Here is a 17,402-nt window from a genome sequence, read left to right as displayed (position 1 = left end):
TGCCTTGGAATTCTCTTTGGATTCAGAACAAAACACATGACCAAGCAACATCCAGATAAGTCCTCAGACCATCTAGGCCAGGGGTCAGTAAATATTTTTTTCAAGGGCCGGATAGTAAATACTTTAGATGTTGCTGGCCCTAAAGTCTCTGTTGCGATTACTCAGCTCTGCTCTTGCAACATGAAAGCAGCCACAGAAGACACATAAATGAATGAGTTGGCTGTGTTCTAATCACACTGCATTTATAGAAACAGGGGCTGGCCCTACACCTGTACAGTTGTGCCGAGAACAGGAACACTTTGGAGGCTTAGCCCAAGTCATCGTTCTGCCTTAAGCCTGGTGGGCTCCATCAAGCCCCAGGGGAACCTCTCACTCCATGGTTCCCCCTCCCATTAAAGCTGTCTGCAATTTTCCCAACATGTCTACTCCGTTTCTATGGCTGGCCTGAGTCCCTGATGAGCAAGCTCTTCTCCCCATGGGGCGGGGGTGGGGAGGGCTAATTTCCTACCTTGCTCGTCAACCATTTGCTTAGAACTTTGGAACCTAGAACCACAGGTTGGGTACTGATTGCCCAACATCAGGTGCCGTATTGTCTGGATCATCCTGAAATCCTGCCTCATCTGAGCAGACCCTCTTGACAGCATCATATGTGCAAACACCACGTGGGACTCTGGTTTCCATAGGCAGGTCAGGGACCCCAGGTGGATCCCGTTCTGTTCTCCTCTGAGTCTTCCACTTAGAGACCTCTCCCTCCTGTCGGAGGCCAGGCTGCCAGGTTGGGGGCTGGGTTGGGAGTCACCGGTCTGGTAGGCGACTGGGGATAGGAGAAAGAGCAGATGGGAGGAGAAATCAGGAACTCCTGGTCCAACTGAGGCGTATAAATCGCCTGGCTGCTGTGAAGCGTTTTAAATGTTTTGACAATCCCCAGTCCATCAGAGCCTTTAATTGGGTTTTGACTGAGTTGTTCTATATGTAAATACCAGTTACTGGTGAGGTTGTTTATAGCCAAACTGTCTGTTTATGCAAATTGTGTTCCAAGATCGCAGTGGTTTCATTGCAGGATAAAAACATTCCCTTTATTTAATGCCAAAATCGCTCCCTTCTTGGGCTGGGGTTTATTTTCCTCTTTGACTTTTAAATACAGCACAGCAATTTGGTGAGCTGGAGGAGGGGATATGGTTCCCATCCAGCTGAGGCCACAAGGCCTCCCAAAGAGGCAGGCAGTGAAGCTGGCAATTTGGCTTTCACAGATGCACAGTGTGCTCTCAGCTCTCTCAGCCCAGCATCCCCTCAAGGTAGATGAAGGCCCTCGTTGCCCCTCGAAGCAGCCGTGTTTGGGCGGTTCTTACAACTGTAAAGCTGTCCTTGATAACGATTTGGAATTTGCCCTCTTGAAACTGACCCTCTGTTTTCACCAGTCTCCTAACTCCTCATCGCTCACCTGGATGATTAGAATAGCCTCTCTCTTCCCTTGAATAATCCCCTCAAAGCCCAGAGTGGACTTTTGGGAACACAGATCTCTCCTGTCTCACTGCCTTTTGCCCTCAAGATAAAACCCATGGTCTCTCGGATGGTCTATTTGATGCTCTGTGATCAGGACACATTTTTCATATCCTTGAACCCTAAACTCCAGCTTTACTGAATCGCTTCAAGGCTTTTATCCCTGGCCTCTCAATTGATGTCGAGGAAATAAAACGTCAGACTGGTGCCACAGCACATTTGTTCATCTCAGTATTTACCAAGTATACCAAATTTAACCCTGGTGACACAGCAGTGACCAACACAGAGAATGGCTCTGCCCTCATGGAATTCATCTTCTAGTGGAGCTCACATACAAATTTCTGGCTTCCAGTCTCAGCTGGTGAATGCTTCCTCCTGCAGGACCACACTCAACACAAGTTCAAGCCTTTCCTCTTAACAAGCTCACTGCCACCATTTCCCCCTCCCTCAGCAAACTAACCATTCTTCTGTTTTGCAAAGAAAATTATAGTCAGGAGGAAAAATTCCCTCATCATCCTTTTCTTCTCCACCTGAACCCCACGCCTTCTTCCACCTCCCTCCATTTTCATTTCAGAGGGCAAGCATGAAAGGTGAACCCGCCTGTATCCCCAAGACCACATACCCCCACCCACTCCGGGTTTCTGCTCTGGTGACTGCTGTTCATTTCTCCTACATGTTTATCTCTGCCTTGTTACGGTTTGCCATCACCATTTCTACATGCTCAGGAACCTCTCCCGCTTTAGAATAATAGCTTTATAAGAATACTCTCTCAATGCCATGCTCATAGGTTCTCAAACTCAAACAGCAGGAGATTTTGAAAGCAGATGCCTCGGCTACATCACAGAACAATTAACGGAGTCTGCGGTGGTGGTGAGCCCCGGAATCAATATGTTTTGAAACTTCCCGAGGTGATTCTATCACCAACCAGGGTTGAAAATCATTGCTATTGTCTTATTGCTTCCCTTCCTGCCATAGAAAATCTATTTAAAATTAGCCCAAGATATTGTCTCTGTTTCCTGTCCTCTTACTGACTCCTCAATCCAATGCCATCCAGCTTTGTTCTATCAATTTACTAAAATTGCTTTGAAAATTTCACTAGTAACGCTCTATATCTAAATCCAGCTGACACTCCACTTGACTCCTGGAGCATTTGATAGCATTGACTGCGCCTTCCTTCTTGCAATGGCCTCTCTGGCTCCCGTGATACCAGCCTTTGTTGCTTATTCTGTATTTATTCCTTTTCAGCCTCTTTTATGGGCTTCCTTCCTTCAGCCACGTTTTTGGATATTGGTGTCCCTAGCATTTCATTCTCTTTTCTCCCTGGCTGAGTCAATCTATTATTTCCATCTCTATAATGGTGTTTCCTAATTTCCATTTTTAGCCCAACCTTTTTCAAGCTCCACATCCTTCTCCTCCACTACCTGTTGAATGTCTCACATGCCTGTTCCTTAAACCAGATTCGCCTCTTTTACTCTGCATCTCCTCATATGACCTCATCAGGATACCCAATCCTGAAATCTAGGGTCAGTTTTGTTTATTTCTCTAACTCTCTTTCACATGGAATTGGTCACTGGGTTCTGAACAGTTCCACAGCCTAAATACTTACTGAGTCTCTCTGCTTCTCTCCCATTCCCCAGATCATAGTCACTGTCTTAGCTCAGGTCTTCATTTCTCTCTTAGATCGCTTTCTTAGTCTCACCTCCTTTAAGCCATTCTCCACGCTATCATCACAGTGATTTCTCTATAAAATCTGACCGTACATTTTCTCCTTAAAGCTGACCTTTCAAAGACTCTCTGTGGCACAGATATTGAAATCCAAGGTCCTCGAGATGTGTGTGGTTGTTACAGTTGGATAGAAATATGACTTACAGAAAAATGCCAATAGATGCAGGTATGGGATGAGTGCTTCTTTAATGTAGGCAAAGACAAGATTTTCAACACACAGAGCAGGAGGGTGGAAAGACCAACTTCCCTGACCTTCAGGTCCCATGACTTGAGCTTCAGGTTCCATGAAGGCACCCCACTGCTCCAACAGGTCCTGGAGATGATCCCTTTTTACAGTTTTGGTTTGTTTTTATTTCCCTATCAAGTGAAGTAGAGATGCTGGTTATGTGCATGTCTGACCACCAAGTGCCAGTAAAGGATAATAATGCCAACACACATTTTGGGGTACTTCCTTCAAGGATGGCAGAATCCAAAGTCGCTTTTGCACGTTTTCTTCCCCCAGCCTCACTGCCAGGGAGGTCCAGCCTTAATGCCTGTTCAGTCTGTTCTGAAGCCTGGCCTCTGCCTCTGCCTCTCTCTCCAGCCTCATTTTCTGCTGTGCCCTACCTCACACCATACGCTCCAGCCACACTGAAGTACCTGCAGGTATATAAATGTGTCATCATTCCTTTTGCATCATTGCATTTGTCCGTATAGCTCCTCATGCATGGAGCCTGGATATTTCCTTCTTATCCTTCAAGATTCACTCAGCATATATTCAAATTGATGACATTAATTTAAAGATGACAGATTATGTTGAGTCGCTTAAATAGCTTTTCATTGGCAATGTGAATATGGTATTGACAGTTTCAGGGAAAGATCTTTTGAGTGTATTGTCAGTGTTATGATGGAAAAAATCTTTTCAAATTCTGACAACTGCAAAATTTTTTTATCTGCATCATGATAGTTAAGACTATGAACTCGAGAAGCCAACATGAGTGGGTTAAAATTCTGTTCCTACCATTTATTAGCTAGGGACTCAGGCAAGTTATTAATATCCCTGTGCCCCCAGCTTCCTTATTTACAAAATGGGATGATAATAGATACATCACAGTGTTGCTATCATGATTAAATTATCTTATAAAAGTAAACTTTTATGAGCGTTTGATGTTTTCATGGGTATTATACAAGAGAGGAAACATCACTTAGCATAAAACGTTTTTTTATTAATCCATCTCTTTTTGTACGTTTTTCATTAAGGACCACTTAAGGAAACACAACTTTAAACCATATTGATCCTTATACAAGCATAAACTCAGGCATTAAAATTTTATGACAGCACCTCTAGATGAGATGGGCTCATCTCTCAGGGGATCTTGTGTCTGCAATTTTGCCTTGTCTTCACTAGATGGAACTACTGTTAGTTGAACCAGCTGGACCTTAAGAGTCAAGAAGTTGAGAAAGCTAAGGTTAATTGAATTTCTCCAAGAATAATAACCCACAGGCAAGTTTGCTTATTATAAAATGAAATAAACGCCTTCCTTAAAACTTTGCTTAAAAAAGATGCATAATAAAATTAAATGCAGCATTATCTGCCTCCCTCCCACCCTCCCTATCCCACCCCTCTAGGTGGTCACAAAACACCGAGCTGATCTTCCTGTGCTATGCAGCTGCTTCCCACTAGCTATCTATTTTACATTTGGTAGTGTATATATGTCCATGCCACTCTCTCACTTCATCCCGGCTTACCCTTCCCCTTCCCCGTATCCTCAAGTCCATTCTCTAGTAGGTCTGTGTCTTTATTCCCCTTTCACCCCTAGGTTCTTCATGACATTTTTTTTAAATTCCATATATATGTGTTAGTATACGGTATTTGTCTTTCTCTTTCTGACTTACTTCACTCTGTATGACAGACTCTAGGGGGCCTCTGGATCTTGAAGGGAAGTCCTCCACAGGAGGTCCTCACATCTTAGGGGACACCAGGTGGCTGATGTTTACACATATGGGGGTGGTAAGTGACAGGTCCTGGGAGTGGCTAGAGCCTTGACTGTCCTCTGCTGTTGGGGAGATGCTGCCAGAAGCTAGAGAGAGCGAGTCCCTTCTCCCCTTCTCCTACCAGTCTTTCAGCAATGCCTCCTTCTGGCAAAACCCAGAAGGAAGCCAGGCATCAAGGAATTCTGGGATATGAAGTATGCAGGCAGCCAGCCCCACAATCTCAGAGTAGAGCAGAGGTTGGCAAAGTACAGCCCACAGGCCAAATTTAGCCTCCTTTCATGTGGCCCACAATTTAAGAATAATTTTACATTTTTAAACGTTGAAAATAATCAAAAGAAGAATAATATTTTTGACATGTAAAAATTATATAAAATTCAAATTTCAGTGTCCATGAATTCCAGCCAGGTTCATTGGTTTATGTGTTGCCTATGGTTACTTTTGTGCTACAGTGGCAGTGTTGAGCCTTTGTGACAAACACTTAGGCCCGCAAAACCTAAAATATTTACTATTTGGCCCTTTACAGAAAATGTGTACCACCCCTGCAGTATGGTTTAGAGAGTGTTTTGGGGGCTGAGAGATAATAAGTAAGATAATAAATGACCCCTTGCAGAACAAAAATGATGACTGAAGGAGTTAGTATGTGTAAAGTACTTTAATTAGAGATTTTTAACATACAGCAAATACTTAACCCATTACGAGTGCTGTATATCAGACACTAGGCTAGGTTTTGGGGCGTCAGAGATGAATAAGGCATAGTTATGACTTCCAGGAGATCCCAGCTCAGTAGTGGTGGAAATTGGGTAAGAAAAAAAATCAAAGCAATATAATAAATGCATTATTAATATCCTACTGTTTGCCCTTGCTGTTCTGGGCTGCAGGAGAGATGCCACAAAAATAAGGCCTCAGGCATTTCCTGTACTAGAACAGGTATGGTCCCACCATACCCCCCATATACTGCTAGTGTAAATATTTGCCTTAGGACCCGTCTTTCCTCTAAAATGAGGCGACCATCTCCAGATCTCCAGAGTCTTATCTATTATACAGTTGACAATAGGCACCTGTATATATGTGTGTTGAATGACTGAAAGAACAAATTGGGATTAAGCAATGTTCCATTCAGAAGGCACCTTCTCATCTAGTCCAGTCTCTTCAAATGGAGAAATTGAGTTTCAAAGAGTTTATGCAGCTCACCCTCTGGGTGGTTGGATTAAGGAAAAACCTGCCTTTTCAGAGCAGGTATAGCCTGATGCCAAGGCACATGGCTTGGTGGGCAGAGCTCAGACCAGAATTTCAGCCCTTGCTCACCCCTCTTCAGCTGGAGGCCTTGTGCAGTACGTAACTTGTACAACCTTACAGGGCAGTCCCAACCTGCCTGCATCAGATCTTTCTCCAGTGTCTGCCTCCCTGCACCCATAAGCCTCTAGTTTCAATTCCTCTACCTTTTCCAAAACATCCCTTGAGGCGCAGGTGGGTGGGGGAGATGATGTATTTACAGCTTGGTGTTTGAGAAAGATCCCATAGTGAAAGGGATCCTAAATCTTTCTGCAATTGGGCTGCACACTAATCACTTCCAGGTCCTGGGGCTGGCAGCTGGCATGGCTCTAAGTAGCCGGCTGTCACGCCCTCGCATACATATTCCTGTTGTCAGAATTAATAAGGTACAATTGCTTGGGGCCTTGTTACCCAAGAATTAAACTTTGGATTTTATCGTGCAACCTCGAGGATGCTTTTACGGAATCAGAAGCGTTTGGCCATTAAATACTGCTAATATTCATCGTTCCCACATGGGTGCTTCACATCCTGCTCCATTCACAGTGTGATTAAGGAATTAATTGATTTCGATGAGATTGGCACATGCTCTTGACAATAAAATGATGAGTGCTTTATGAAGCTGTGCATATAGTGGGCTTGCTGCCGCCCTCAAGGCTGGTAAGTGGGAGCTCATGGGCGTTTGGGACCAAGCCCAGATCACAGTGACACTTGCCTCTGGCCAAAGAAATCTGTAGATCCTCCAAGAGGCTTCAGAGTCCAGCTCTTCCTCCTTCCAGTTCCCTCCCTCTTCCCTTTCTTCCTCCCTCTTTCTCTCTCTCTTGCTTCCTCCTTTCTAATTTATATCTTCCCTTTCCCAAATTTCTACCTAACAAGCTCTCTCCCTCCCTCCCTTCTTTCTACTCTTCCCTCCCTCTCTTCTTCCTTCTCTCCCTTCCCCGATATCTTATTAAAACACCCATTTTCATTCTCTGCCTTAAATTTCTAGGAATCCCTTAACCTCACTTGAGCCTGATCTGCTTTTCTGTTGGGAGAATTTCGTTCCCCAAAACAGAGGCCCACTCAAACTGGCCCACCCAAGAGGGGTCCTAATAAGACAAACACATGGAGTTGTAAGGAGACCAGAACCTCTTAATTCTAGAACAGAGCCTCTAACAGGGTCAGGCCTCGTGGATACAGGCCTTGGATAGGACGGAAGTTCTGGATTTCAGGTGCCTGCAGTTTGTGGTGAGAACATATGATAATGTTTACTGAGTGTTTCCTATGTACCAGGCACTGTGCTAAGTGCTTTATGTGGTTTATAGATCACTGACTCCGATGGGAGAGACAGGGGCTCAGAGAGGTTGCCTGCCTTGCACTATGGAACTCAGCAAGTAAGTGACTGAGTGGGAACTGAAACTCAGACAGCCTTTCCCACCTGGTACTTGGTCCATGTTCTATGGAGTACATTGACATTAACCTAACTCATATACACTCAGCCTACACACGGTTTATCAGGGTGCCATTGGCCCCATGTCAGCCTCATTACTGATCAGATCTTCTCCCAGTGCTGGCTGGCAGCCTCTTCCAACCTCCCTTGTCTCCATGTGCGTTATGTGACTCTCTCTCCCTAACGGAATGTGAATAGAAGTGATGTGTGTGAATTCTAGGTCAAGGTGGCTAAGAAGTGGATGTGCTTTTCCTCTCTTTTCCCTTCTCTCTGGAGACAGAGGAACTTTGATTCTCTAGGGGCTTGTAGAGGTTAATATGCAAGAAGCTTGGGTCCCTACATCACCACACGGAGGAGTGCTCCCCACCCACCAGGATATCTGAAATATCACATGAGCAAAAAATGATCTCCCATTTCATTAAGCCTCTGCCATTTTGAATTTATTTGTTACAGCATCTGGAGTTACCTGAACAAATACAGTTTGTAAACCCCACATAGGAAGATAGCATTGTTGGCAAGGGATCTCAAGCAATGCTTTATCCATGACTCGGGACCTCTTGCAGATCAGACAGCAAGGACACTGGCAATGACCATGATGTAACTCATTAGAGGCAGACCTTTGCACTCTGGTCTCCATACACTGCCCTTAATCAAGAGTGATATGAAGCAAAGGACAGAGATGCAGCTGTGGAGGAGAGGGACTTGCTTTCCTGTGAGAGAAGGGCCACAGCTAGGTTGCCTTAAGGGAAACAAAGTGATATTTCTTTTCTTTCTGACTTTGAGGATGGACGCTAATACCTATTACACTAAAAAAAACAAGCCACATCATATCATGTCTCTCCTTGAAACCAGTGGCTTCTCAGTTCACTCCTAATAAAAGCCAAAGTCCTTATTTTGGAACATAATCTGTTCCCCTCTGCTTTTACCTCCCATCACTCTCCTTGCTGTTACTTGTACATGTTCCTGTCTCAGGGATTTTGCATTTGTTTCTTCTGCTTAGAATACTTCTCCCACAGCTATCCTCATGGTTTTCTCTCACCTCCTTTAAGTCTTCTCATGTATCATCTTTCAACACCATCCCTGCCAACTGTATTTGAAATTGTACCTCTTACCCCACCCTACTATTCCCCTAATATGTTATCAAACTTATTTGTTTACTCATTGTCTCTTCACCAGATTGTGAATTTCATAAGGCGAAGATTTTTTATTTTTGTTTACTATTGTACACCGATCCTGGGATAGTGTTTGGAATATCATAGGCACTTCACAAATACTTGTTGTCTAACCACATTCTGTCCTATATTGAGATGCTGTTCAGTGGCATTGCTGTTGACTGTGTTAGTGAACAAATAAATGAATTGATGAATGGATGTATGGGTGGATGGGTGGAAGGATGGATGACTAGTTGGACCAGTTTCCCTATTAATCATCTCACAGTGAAGGTTTGGGCTTGCCCCCATGTCACGCCTCACACATGACACGTGGTAGACCAAAACAATTGGGTGGATTATTCTTGTTTTTGTTTTAAATTAATAAAATTTATTTTTTAGCGCAATTTTAGTTTCATAGAAAAACTGAGCAGAAAGTACAGAGAGTTCCCATATACCCCATCTTCACACATTCACAACCTGCTCCAGTATCGATATCCTGCACCACAGTGGTAGCTTTCTTACAGTCAATGAACCTACACTGACACATTATTATCACCTAAAGTCCATAGCTTACATTAGGGTTTACTCTTGGTGTTGTGCATTCTATGGGTTTGGACAAATGTATAATGACATGTATCCACTATTGTAGTATGACACAGAATAGTTTCACTGCTCTAAAATTTCTGTTTTCTGCTTATTTATTCCTTCCTGTCCCCCTAACCCCTGGCAACCACTGATCCTTTTACTGTCTCCATAGTTTTGTCTTTTTTCCAGAATGTCATATAGTTGAAATCATACAGGATGTAGCCTTTTCAGATTGGTTTCTTTTAATTAGTAATATGCATTGAAGTTTCCTCCATGTCTTTCAATGGTTTGATAGCCCATGTCTTTTTAGTGCTAAATAATCCTCATTTTTGAATGTACCATAGTTTATTTATTCACTTTTTGAAGGACATTTTGGTTGTTTTGGCAGTTATGAACAAAACTGTTACAAACATCTGTGTGAAGATTTTTTTATATTATATTTTTTATTTAAAACAATTTTTTATTGGAGTATAGTTGCTTTACCATATTTTGTTAGTTTCTACTGTACAGCAAAGGGAGTCAGCAATATGTATACATATATCCCCTCTTTTTTGGATTTCCTTCCCATTTAGGTCACCAGAGCATTGAGTAGAGTTCCCTGTGCTATATAGTAGGTTCTCATTAGTTATCTATTTTATACAAAGTATCAATAGTGTATATATGTCAATCCCAATCTCCCAATTCATCCCACCCACCCCCACCTTTCCCCCTTGGTATCCATATGTTTGTTCTCTACGTCTGTGTCTCTATTTCTACTTTGTAAATAAGATCGTCTATACCAATTTTTTCAGATTCTATATATATGCGTTAATATATATTTGTTTTTCTCTTTCTGACTTACTTCACTCTGTATGACAGTCTCTTGGTCCATCCACGTCTGTACAAATGACCCAATTTCGTTCTTTTTTATGGCTGAGTAATATTCCGTTGTATATATGTACCACATCTTCTTTATCCATTTGTCTGTTGATGGGCATTTAGGTTGCTTCCATGTCCTGGCTATTGTAATGTGTGAAGATTTTTGTGTGGACATAAACTTTCAACTTTTGGCGTAAATACTAAGTAGTAAAATTGCTGGATTATATGGAAAGAGTATGTTTTATTTTGTAAGAAACTGCCAAACTGTCTTCCAAAGTGGCAACACCATTTTGCATTCCCACCAGCAATGAGAGTTCTTGCTTTTCCACATCCTCACCAGCATTTGGTGTTGCCAGTTTTTTGGATTTTGGTCATTCTAATAAGTGTGTAGTGACATCTCATTGTTGTTTTAATCTGCAATTCCCTAATGACATATGATGATGAACATATTTTCATATGCTTACTTGCCACCTGTATATCTTCTTTGGTGAGGTGTTACTTTGGCCTGTTTTTAGATTGGGTTGTTAGTTTTCTTATTGTGGAGTTTCAAGGGTTCTTCATATATTTTGGATAACAGTCTTTTATTAGATACATCTTTTGCAAATATTTTTTCCCCAGTCTATGGCTTGTTTTCTCATTTTCTTGAAATTCTCCTTCACAGAACAGAAGTTTTTACTTTTAGCAGGTAAAGGCATAGTCATGATACATGACAGGTTATAGGTACTGGAATTTTAATGAAGTCCAGCTTATCAGTTATTTCTTTCATGATTGTGCATTTGGTGTTGGATCTAAAAAGCCATCACCATACCCAAGGTCAATTAGGTTTTCTCCTATTGTTATCTTGTAGGAGTTTTATAGATTTGCACTTTACATTTAGGTCTATGACCCATTTTGAGTTAATTTTTGTGAAGTGTGTAAGGTCTATGTTTTGATCCATTTTGTTGCATGTGGTTGCTCAGTTTTTCCAGCACCTTTGGTGTAAAAGATTATATTTGCTCCATTATATTGCTTTTGCTTCTTTGTCAAAGATTAGTTGACTGTATTTTTGTGGATCTATTTCTGGGTTCTCTATTCTGTTTCATTGATTTGTCTATTCTTTCACCAATAGCACACTGTCTTGATTATTCTAGCTCTATAGTAAGTCTTGAAGTTGGGTAATGTCAGTCTTAATATTATGTTGCTTATTCTGGGTCTTTTGCCTCTTCATATAAATTTTAGAATCAGTTTGTCAATATCCAAAAAATGATTTGCTAGATTTTTTTTTTTTTTTGCGGTACACAGGCCTCTCACTGTTGTGGCCTCTCCCATTGCGGAGCACAGGCTCCGGACGCACAAGCTCAGCAGCCATGGCTCACGGGCCTAGCCGCTCCACGGCACGTGGGATCTTCCTGGACCAGGGCATGAACCCATGTCCCCTGCATCGGCAGGTGGACTCTCAACCACTGCGCCACCAGGGAAGCCCAGGAACACCTTTTGTGTTCATGTTTCATCTGACTGTCCCTCTCCCACTGGTCTGTTCTATCTAACCATCAAGCCCCAACTAAAATATCAGCTCCTATGACGTCTTCCCTGCCCTCGGGATGCTTATGGTCAAGCAGAAAACACAGATATTGAAGAGTAACTATTCATTCAATGTTGCAAGTGCTTAAAAAGGAAACTATCTGGTGTGAGGTAGCTTGAGCACATAGCAAGGAACCTGCACCTGTTTGGGGATGGGGGTCCTGCAGGGCTTCCTGGGAAAGTGGTATTTAAGCAGAGTATGGACAAGAAATAGGATATGGCCAGATAAAGTGGGGAGGCAAGAATACTTCAGGAGGAAGAAAGAGTTTGTGTGAGGACCCTCAGGGCAGGGAGTGAGGTTGCCGTGAGAGAAGGGAGGACACCATAAGGTGGAGCCAGATCACGGGGGACCCAGGGATCCAACCTTTGTCCTAAGGGCAACCAGAAGGTTTTAGGTGGGGGCATGCTGGAGACTGGGTCATGAAAGGCAGAGCAGGTCTCTCCCTGGGTTCCCACAGTAGTTCTAGCTCTGTTATCACATTTACATCCCTGCATTGCAGCTCTGTGTTTAAGCATGGTCCTTCTTTCGAGACTGTGAATAACTCCAAGAGAAGGATGGGATGGCCGGTGAGTGCCCCCCACCCCAGAGTGCAGGCACGGTGGAAGGAAGAAACAAACACAAGAAATTAATATTTAATAAACACAAGCTTTGTGCCAGGCACTGGGTTGGGTGTTTCACCTGCTTTGGGAGGCAAGAGGGCAGAACTTTGACAAGAATGGAGGGAGGGAGGGATGAAAGAAGGAAAGGATCCATCACTCGTTTTCAGATTTACCCTAAGGACAAGATCCAGCCTGCAGCCCAAAAGATTCAGATTAGATTTGAGCAAGATCTGCTCCGTGGAGAATGCGGGATGTTAGACGCTTAAGTGCATTTTCAAGGCTGGAGGAGAGTTTCCTCCTCTGGCAATTGTAAGGAGTGAGCCCCGTTCTCGTGGGGACTGAGTGGTGAAGTGATTGTGCCGAGAGGCAGGGGCCAGGCTGGTGGTCCTGTGGAGTCCTCTCCCATCCCTTTCTGGGTGTGAGTGACTCAGATCCCCTGGAAGTAATTTGTCCACAAGTGCTAGGGAGAATCTACTGGGCTATTTGGGGAAGGATATCTTGCTGAATTCAAGGTAAATGATGGGCATCAGGTGGCACCTGAAGGCCAGGTAAACTTGGGGAAAATTTCTTAACCTAATTTGCAAAATGGGGCTTGAGCGCAATGACTCTAGCGTTGCTGGAGGGAGAAATATGTCACATGTCTTACGTTCAGTGACGGTTGGGGGTCTTTTCTGTGTCTAGTGACCTCTTTTGGGAATGAGGGCCAGATCCATACCTTTGACCTCTTGACAGTCTTTCTCTCCTATTCCTGCTTTCAGAGAGGATGGAGGGAGGGGTGGGGAGAGAGAGAGAGAGAGAGAGGGAGAGAGAGATCAAGTGTGCTCTGAGATAATTTTAATTCTTCCCCTTTCCAGAGGGAGAGAGGGAAGAGAGCACCTTTTGTTCACCTCCATGCCACTGCGCTGTGATATAGACTTTCAGAGATATTCATGTTGTGATTTATTCAATTCTTTTTGTCCGCTGATTTTAATTAAGTTCCTGAGCTGTCTCCAAGCCTGGGGAGTGGGAACAAAACATGAAACATTGAGAGCCAAATGCTTTTCCTTTGCAATTGAGTTTTTCCGAGTTCTTAAAGTGCTTCACGGGAGAGAAGGAGAGAGGCATCCAGAGGCTGAGGCATTTCCTGTGCTCCATCAGTCCCTAAATAATAAACATAAAAATTAAAATCCGGTTAAGAAAAATCACAGAAGTCATTACAGCTTGGTGGCTGATGGGGACTTTGATCAAATCTTTTATGCAATTTCACAGTTTCTGGGGGAATTCACTGAGCTGGCATTGATCTTGTTTGTGCCCGATGGATTGTTTTCTCCCAGCAGACACAGTGTGGAGAGCACAGGACCTGCCACCTCCCAAACCAATTTCATCTTTGGATGTCAGTTCATGTCATGCTTTTTAAGGGCAATGCCATGGCAGCTTCTGGACCAGTTCCTTGGATTCCCATCAGGCACAGCCCACACCGGACCTCCAGCAGGCCTTCCCAGAGATATGGAAAGTCAATGAGGTCCCAGAGCCAGCCTCTGATCCTTGGACCAGAGGAAGGTCACTCAGTAGCATCTAAAAGCCAGATGGCTGACCACCAGCCTGTGGTCATGGTAATGTTGTGGAAAGGGTAAGTTTGAAAATGCAAATGCTTTTGGAGCCAGCCTACGACCTAAGGAGAGAAATAGCCCGTGTATGGACTTTGGCAAAATGGTGAACCCAAGCTGGGTCTAAAGTGGGCAGCCCTGGCCAATAGTTATCACGTGGGAATCCTGGCTTGCTGTGGCCGATGTTCTGAATTTTCCAAAAGCCAGAAACAAGGACTTCGAGTAATATGAAAAATTTTTAAAAACACCCAAATCTTATATTTAAATATTGAAAACAAATCCCAAAAATTTAAATCACTTTGCTGGTCAAACAACGTACATCTGCAGGCTGGAGTTTAGCGGTGGACACTGGTTTTCAATCCCTGACATGTTGGTGAAGAGTGAATGCTTTGAATCAATGTCCAGGCACCATCACCTACCAGCTGCATGATCTTGGCAAGTATTTTAACTTCCGAGTCTCCATTTATAAGGACAGTATGTATAGCACGGTGTACTCACAATGTAAAGAGCCTGGTGCACAGTATGTAACCAATAAATGCTATAACGGTTGATGTCATTGTCATTGTTATCTTCTTTTTTTTGCAGTACGCGGGCCTCCCACCGCTGTGGCCTCTCCCACCGTGGAGCACAGGCTCTGGACGCGCAGGCTCAGTGACCATGGCCCATGGGCCCAGCCACTCCGCGGCATGTGGGATCTTCCTGGACCAGGGCACGAACCCGCGTCCCCCGCATCGGCAGGCGGACCCTCAACCACTGCGCCACCAGGGAAGCCCCTGTTATCTTCTTCTTTATCATCACCATCATTGTGATATGGAGATTTATAATAAGATATATATATATATTTGGTTACTGTCCCTGTTTCTGGCCAAAGAGCTCCTAAAACTCTTGGAATTTCCTAAGCTATGAGGGCAAGAAAGGTGTCTTTAGTTATGTTAACGAGGTGACTTTTGGGGGTTGATTACTAGTTGAGCCAGCCTTGCCAGTAGAGGCTTTGAACTTTCAGGCCCATCCTCAGACTCCAGGGAAGGGAGGGGAGGGGCTGGAGATTGAGTTCAACCACCAATGGCCAGTGATTGAATCAATCATGCCTATGTAATGAAGTCATCGTAAAACCCAAAAGGACTGGGTTTGGAGACTTTCTGGGTCGGTGAACACATGGAGATTCAGGGAGAGTGGAGCTCTTGGAGAGGAATGGAAGGTCTGCACCCCTTCTCACATACCCTGTCCTGTGCCTCTCTTCCCCCTGGCTGTTCCTGAGTTAAATGCTTCTATAACTCACTGGTGATCTAATAAGTAAATTGTTTCTCTGAGTTCTGTGAGCCACTCTGGCAAATTGATCAAACCCAAGGAGGGGGCTGTTGGAACCTCTGGATGTATAGTCAGTCACAGTGGTAAGTCAGAAGCCCAGGTGACAACCTGGACTCCAGATTGGTCTCCAAAGTGGTATATATATGCACAATGGAATACTACTCAGCCATAAAAAAAATGAAATAGTGACATTTGCAGCAACATGGCTGGACTTCAGGAGTATCATACTAAGTGAAGTAAGTCAGACAGAGAAAGACAAATATCATATGATATCACTTATATGTGGAATATATCTTGTAATAAACTATAATGGAAAAGAATCTGAAAAAGTGTATCTATGTCTATATCTGTATCTATATCTGAATCACTTTGCTATACACCAGAAACGAATGCAACTTTGGAAATCAACTACAATCTAAAAAAAATTAAAAATGTGAAAAAAATCATCATGTTGTACACCTTAAACTTACACGATGTTATATGTGAATTAAATCTCAGTAAAGCTGGGGAAAAGAGAAATGTGATGAAACTTGCAAGTTTCACATTAGACTTACTGAATCAGACTCTGGTAGTGGGGCCCAGCGATCAGTTTTTGTTTTAAGATAATTCTAAATTCACATAGTTGTAAGGAATAATGCAGAGAAATCTTTTGTATACTTTTCCCAGTTTTACCCCAATGGTAACATTTAGCAAACTGTGGGCTGTGTCCCCTCCTTTGGGTGGAACACTGGGGCATTGGGCTGGTTAAGTGGCCTGAAGCTCAGAGGAGTGGCTTCAGCCCAGTCGGGGAGCCCAGGGAGCAGTGAACCTGGTTTTTAGTGAGATGACTCTGGCCCAGGAAGCCCAGCAAGCAGCTCTGTGCCCTGGGGTCTCCACTTAGAGTGTCTTGAATTAATTCTGGGCTGCAACCAGGTACTAGAATTGAATTATTGAGACACTTACTTCTGGACACGGACAGGCAGATCTTGGGTAGCTTGAGCCTTTACGAGAGCCCCTCAAATCTAATTTTAGGTGTGTATGTCAGCTCTGTATTTTGCTCTGTTGGGAAGGGGCTAAGGGCTTGCAACGAAGACAGGAAAGGTAAGTTTTGTTATGGGATGGAAGAGATTTCACATGTGGGGCATCCAATCTTCCACTGACTGGAGTACCTTCCACGCCATTGGACTAAGACCACCGGACACAGAAGTCCTTATCACTTCCAGTTCACATTTTGGGAACATGAAAACAGAGACCAGGGTGACTAAGCCAAATTCCCAATTTCTAGGGACGTTAGAAACTGTGCCATGGGACCCCTGAAGAGCTAGTGGAAAGCTGAAGAATCAGTTCATCTTAGAAGTCAAATCACTGATCTTCTAGGTCCCCTGGATGGGATCATTTCCTGCAAATAAACCCTGTTAGCACATTTGACAGATCCTTGGAATTTACTGGAGTCGTCCCGTTTTCCCACCCAGCCTTGCCCGTCCTCTAAACCCATGTCCTTTTCAAATACCTTATTGTGCTGTGACACTCATCTCTGCCCCCATTTAATAGATAAAGTAACTGGGGTCCAGAGAAGGTGGGTGATGTGCCTGAGCTCACACAGTGGGGAGCATCACAGCCAGGATTTCCACCTGGGTGGGCAAAACTCTGGAGCACAGTGCTCTGCTACCACGCGGCTCTTCTCCTTATTAGAAACACAATGTCATTAAGTGCTCGGGGCTTGGCATAATTCAAAATACACTACACAACAATCTACCCAAGACACCATAATGGAGCAACGACAGGGGAACTGCCCTCCTGACAGGTGAGAGATTCTATCTGTCTGACTCCATCATCACCATTACTCACGCTGTATCTCGATTATCTCCCCCATAAGAC

The sequence above is a fragment of the Hyperoodon ampullatus genome (genome assembly GCF_949752795.1).
Source record: "Hyperoodon ampullatus genome assembly, chromosome: 14".
NCBI classification, from domain to species: domain Eukaryota; kingdom Metazoa; phylum Chordata; class Mammalia; order Artiodactyla; family Ziphiidae; genus Hyperoodon; species Hyperoodon ampullatus.
This window is presented reverse-complemented; position numbering follows the sequence as displayed.